The 6,210-nt window shown below is 46.4% G+C and overlaps 1 non-coding gene across 1 annotated transcript; it reads right to left on the bottom strand.

Moving 5' to 3' along the window:
- Positions 1 to 610: 610 nt before the first annotated feature.
- LOC119926429 lies at positions 611 to 748 on the bottom strand. The gene has a single exon (XR_005450305.1). It is a non-coding gene; the product is annotated as a small nucleolar RNA SNORA7 (small nucleolar RNA).
- Between the last annotated feature and the right edge of the window lie 5,462 nt (positions 749 to 6,210).

Genomic DNA, 6,210 nt, shown 5'->3' on the forward strand with positions numbered 1-6,210 from the left:
CTGCCCCCGGGCAACGGGGGGTATAAGAGACGAACAAGACAAAGGGGGGGCACGCGCCCGCTCTCTCGCCTCTCTCTCTCTCTCTCTCTCTCTCTCTCTCTCTCTCTCTCTCTCTCTCTTTCAACCATGTAACCGCTGATAGCAAATAAACGGCAACCAAGCTTTGAACCTCTGGCTGACTCTTCCTGGTATGAACGCGCGGGCCGCGTCCGGAGACATCCGAAGACCCGGAGAGGGTAAGAACCCGAGCGTTGCCCCCGAAACCACGGGGAGCAACGTGTGGGTTTGTGAGACGGGAAGGGTAGTAGTGCCATCTACAGTGACAGGAAAGTCAGGGAGAGGGCAGGGTTTGGGAGGGGAGATAAGGGGTTCAGTCTTGAACATATTGAGTTTTAGATGGCGGGCAGACATCAAGATGGAGATGTTCTGAAGGCAGGAGGAGACCCGAACCTGAAGGGAGGGAGAGAGAGCAGGGGCAGAGATGTATATTTGGGTGCCATCAGCGTACAGATGATAGTTGAAGCCGTGGGAGCGAATACGTTCACCAAGAGAGTGAGTGTAGATACAGAATAGAAGGGGATCTGCGGCTGCCCAGCACAAGTGAGTTTTGACTTATAGCAGATTGCCTTCCACTCGCTAGCCACTGGTCAATCTAGGAATGGAATTGATATGCCTCTGCCTGACTCTCCCTCCTGCAGTTGAGACCGGTAGAGTATTGGGAACTCTCCAGGTGTTACTCTGAGAGGGGACTGGGTTAGATATGAGAGAATAAATGAGGCTTATTTCCTGGCCCAGCCAGTGTTCACAGTCTAAAAGATAAGAGGTACAAATTCCTCTGTCTTTTACCAATACATTCAAGGATCACAATGGAGTTATGGTCTCCCTATTATGGCCCTGCCCCAGGCCAAGCCGAGGAGACCCCTCTCAATCACTAGAAGCAGTGTGGTCTAGTGGATACAGCCTGGACCTGGTAGTCAGAAAGACCAGGGTTCTAATCCCAGCTCTGCCGCTTATCTGCTGTGTGACCTTGGGCAAATCACTTCACTTCTGTGGGTCTCAGTTCCCTCATCAGTAAAATCAGGATTAAGAATGTGAGCCCCATATGGGACAGGGACTGTGTCCAACCTTGTACCTACCCAGCTCTTAGTACACAGCAAGGGTGACGTAGAAGGGTTTTGGAGAAGAGGAAATGCGAGCTTAGACAGGGAAGGCCTCTTAGAGGAGATGTGCCGCTAATGATGTTTTGAAAGTGTCAGGATGGTGATTGTCAGCTATGATGAGGGAGGGCATTCCAGGCCAGAGGCGAGAGGTTGGCGGTGAAACAGATGAGATAATAATTAATAATAATAATAATAACATTTATTAAGCGTTTACTATGTGCAGAACACTGTTCTAAGCACTGGGGAGGTTACAAGGAGATCACGTTGTCCCATGGGGGGTTTACAATCTTAATCCCCATTTTACAGATGAGGTAACTGAGGCACAGAGATGTTAAGTGATTTGCCCAAGGTCACACAGCTGACAATTGGTGGAGCCGGGATTTGAACCCCTGACCTCTGATTCCAAAGCTCATGCTCTTTCCACTGAGCCACGCTGCTTCCCTGAGATCGAGGTATAGCTAGTAGTTTTGCATTAGAGGAAAGTAAATCTCCAGTTGTGGCCTCAGTTACCTCACCTGCAAAATGAGCATTAAGACTGTGAGTCCCATGTGAGACAGGGACTGTGTCCAAACTGATTTACTTGTATCCACCCCAGCGCTTAGAATAGTGCTTGGAACACAGTAAGCACTTAATAAATACCGCAGTTATTATCATTATTATCTCCCCCTCTAGACTGTAAGCTCGTTGTGAGCAGCAACGTGTCTACCAATTCTGTTACACTGTGGTCTCCCAAGTGCTTAGTACAGTCATCTAGACTGTGAGCTCATTTTGTACAGGGATCGTGTCTGCTAATTCTGTTGCATTGTACAGAGTGCTTACTACATTAATTTATTCTTTCATTCAATCGTATTTATTGAACATTTACTGTGTGCAGAGCATTGTACTAAGCGCTTGGGAAGTACAAATTGGCAACATATAGAGACGGTCCCTACTCAACGGCGGGCTCACAGTCTAGAAGGCGGGCAGACAACAAAACAAAACATATTAACAAAATAAAATAAATAGAATAAATATGTACAAATAAAATAAATAGAGTAATGAATACGTACAAACATATATACATATATACAGGTGCTCTGGGGAGGGGAAGCAGGTAAGGCAGGGGGAAGGGGGAGGAAGGAGAAAGGAAAGATAGAGGAAGGAGGGGTCTCAGTCTGGGAAGGCTTCTTGGAGGAGGTGAGCTCTCAGTAGGGCTTTGAAGGGATATGTCTATCTGTTCATTGATAACAGATGTGGGGGGAAATTCCCTTTCACATGTTTTCCTAGTGATCTGCCTTCTATCCTTCTTCCCCAGTCAAGTGTTTTCCCAAAGGAAGAAACTGAGGCATCAGGTGACTTTCCTGAGTGTCCAGAACAGAGCTAGGATCTGGTCTACGAATGGCTGACTTTCCAGTTATCCTGCCACTGAGTCAACCCCATTCAGCTAATATCAGCACTCATGCTGTGGTAAAGCTTCTCTCAGATTGCATGAGGTGGGGAGAGGTTCTTTCTGTGGCATTTGTTAAGAGCTTACTTACTAAGTCTTCAAACACTGTTCTACGTGCTGGAGTAGATACTCGTTTATCATTTTGGACACAGTCCCTGTCCCACGTGGGGCTCAGAGTCTATGTGGGAGGGAGAACAGGTATTGAATCCTCATTTCATAGATGAGAAAACTGAGGTCCAGAAAAGTGAAGCGACTTGCCCAAGGTCACATGGCAAGTAAATGGCCGAGTTGGGAATATAACCCAAGTTCTCTGACTTTCCAGTAGGCCATGCTGCATCTTTGGAGGAGGAATCTTTCTGACCAAACATATCTAGCCAAATCTCTCAGAGGAGGTGAATTGAGATTGTATTGAGCTTCTGAAGATATGTGCGAGGCTGAGAGCCCATGTCCTGAATTGATTTTTGTGTCCTCTTGTGAATAATAATAATTGTGGTATTTATTAAGGATTTACTAGGTACCAAGCACTATGGTAATCACTTGAGTAGTTACAAGATAATTGGGTTAGACATGGTCCCTGTTCCATATGGGGTTCACAGGCAGTCAAGTTAGGCACTCAAGTTTCTTTTGCTGCTGCTGCTTCTCCAGTTCCTTTTCTCTTTCAGTTTAGCACTACTTAATCAATCAATCGTGTTTATTGAGAATTTACTGTGTGTAGAACTCTGAACTAAGCACTTGGGAGAGTACAACAGAGTTGGTCGACTGATTCAATTCTTCATTCATTCAATCATATTTCTTAAGTGCTTAATTTGTGTAGAGCTCTGTACTAAGCCCTTGGGGAAGAACAATGCTAGAATAAACAGTGACAACCGCTGTCCACAATAAGCGCACAGTCTAGAGGCGGGAAGATAGACATCAATACAAAGAAACGAATATATATATATATATATATATATATATATATATATAAGTGCTGTGGGCCTGGGAGAAGGGAGGAAGACCAAAGAAAGCAAGTTATGATGATTCAAAGGGGAGTGAGAGATAAGGAAAAACGGGGCTTAGCCTGGGATGTCCTCTTGGAATAGACGTGCTTTCAATAAGGACTTGAAGGGTTGGAGAGTAATTGTCTGTCAGATTAGAGGAGGGAGGGCATTCCAGGACAGAAACAGGACATGGGCCAGGGGTTTGCAGTGAGACAAGTGAGATCAAATCACAATGAGAAGGTTAGCACCGAGGAGCGAAGTGTGCGGGCTGGATTGTAGAAGGAGAGAAGTGAGATAAGGTAGGAGGGAACGAGGTGATGGAGTGCTTTAAAGCAAATGGTGAGAATTTTTTTGATACAGAGGTGGATAGGAAACCACTGGAGATTTTTGAGGAGGGGTTGAGATGTCCTGAGTGTTTCTGTAGAAAGATAATTCGGGGAGTGGTATGAAGTATGGACCAGAGTGGTGAGAGACAGTTTGGGAGGTCAGCAAGGAGGCTTATGCAGTAATCTAGGCAGGATAGGTTGAGTGATTGCATTAACGTGGTACATATTTACTATTCTATTTATTTTCTTAATGATGTGCATCTAGCTTTATTTTTATTTATTCTGATGACTTGACACCTGTCCACATGTTTTGTTTTGCTGTCTGTCTCCCCCTTCTAGACTGTGAGCCCATTGTTAGGTAGGGACCATCTCTATATGTTGCCAACTTGTACTACCCAAGCGCTTAGTACAGTGCTCTGCACACAGCAAGTGCTCAATAAATACGATTGAATGAATGAATGAATGAACGTGGTAGCAGTTTGGATGGAAAAGGGCACATTTTAATGATATTGTGAAGGTGGGACAAACAGGATTTTTTTACGGATCGAATATGTGGGTTGAATGAAAGGGCGGAGTCAAGGATAATGCCAAGGTTCTGGGGTTGTTAAACAGGAAGGACGGTGGTGCCATCTACAGTGATGGAAAATTCAGGGAGAGGACAGGGTTCAGGTGGGAAAATAAAGAGCTCTGTGTTGGACATGTTAAGTTTGAGGTGACGGGAGGACATCCAAGTAGAGAGGTCTCAAAGGCAGGAGGAGATGTGAGCCTGGAAAGGGGGAGAGAGATCATGGGAAGAGATATAGATTTGGATATCAGGTTCAAAGGTCACAGATCCAAGTGCATAGATGATGCAGAAGGGAGAAGGAACCGGGGAAAAGAGGACTCAATTAGGGAAGGCCTCTTGGGGAAGATGAGGCTTTGAAGGTGGGGATAGTGGTGGTCCAGTGTATTTGTAAGGGGAAGGAGGTCCAGGCCAGAGGAAGGATGTGAAAAAGGTGCCGGTGGTGAGATAGACGAGATCTAGGTAGAGTGAGTAGGTTGGTGTTAGAGAAGTGTATGGGCGAGGCTGAAATGGGAAACAGCATGGAGAGAGAGCACTGGCCTGGGAGTCAGAAGGTCATCAGTTCTAATCCTGGCTCTGCCATTCGTTTGCTGTGTGAACTTGGATAAGTCACTTAACTTCTTCGTGCCTCAGTTACCTCATCTCTAAAATGTGGATTAAGACTGTGAGTCACACGTGGCATAGGGACTGTGTCCAACCCAATTTGCTTGTGTCCACCCCAGTGCTTAATACAATACCTGGAACACATTAAGTGCTTAACAAATACCGTAATCATTAATTATCATTATTATGGGAGAGCAGTGAGGTAAGGTAGGAGGAGAAAGGGGGATATGAGTGCTTTAAAGCCAGTTGTAAGGAGTTTCCTTTTGACGGGGAGGAAGATGGGCAACCACTGGAGGTCCTTGAGAGGTGGATAAGCTTGGACTGAATAGTTTTGTAGAAAAATCATCTGGGCAGCGGAGCGAAGTTTGGACTAAAATAGTGAGAGACAGAGAGTAACAGCACCATCTCAGTATTTTCATATTCATTATCTTTCACCTCCAGAGAGGACATGTCAAACTGCACCACGGTGATGGAATTCTTCCTGCTGGGGTTCTCGGCGGTCCTGAAGCTGCAGCTGGTACACGCCACGCTTTTTCCCCTGGTCTGCCTAGCGGCCCTGATGGGGAATCTTCTCTTCGATGCCATCACCACCCTCGATCGGTACTTCCACACCCCCATGTACTTCTTCCTCAGGAACCTGTCCATCCTCGACCTCTGCCTCATCTTCGTCACCATCCCCAAATCAATCCTCAACTCCATGACCTACGGTAGATCCGTATCTTTCCTGGGCTGTGTCCTTCAGGTGTTTTTCTTTATCTCATTTGCATCGTCAGAGAGAACCATCCTTGGCGTTGTCGTATGACCGCTATGTGGCCATCTGCTGCCCCCTGCGCTATGAGGTCATCATGAACCCAAGGGCTTGTTGGAAGATAGCCGCCACCTCCTGGCTCAGCGGGGGCCTTTCTGGCATCATGCACTAGGCGACAATCTCCTCTCTACCTTTCTGCGGAGGTATTGTCGTCCGCCAGTTCTTCTGTGAAATTCCCCAGCACATGAGACTCTCTGGCTCTGAGGGCATGCTGCACGAAGTGGGGGTCTGCACATTCCTTACCCTGTTGTCTTTAATCTGCTTTACGTTCATTGGCGTCTCTTACGTTCACACTTTCCGGGCCGTGATGAATATGCCATCAGTCGAGGGCCGGGTCAAAGCCTT

The sequence above is a fragment of the Tachyglossus aculeatus genome, chromosome 3, assembly GCF_015852505.1.
Source record: "Tachyglossus aculeatus isolate mTacAcu1 chromosome 3, mTacAcu1.pri, whole genome shotgun sequence".
In the NCBI taxonomy this organism is placed as follows: domain Eukaryota; kingdom Metazoa; phylum Chordata; class Mammalia; order Monotremata; family Tachyglossidae; genus Tachyglossus; species Tachyglossus aculeatus.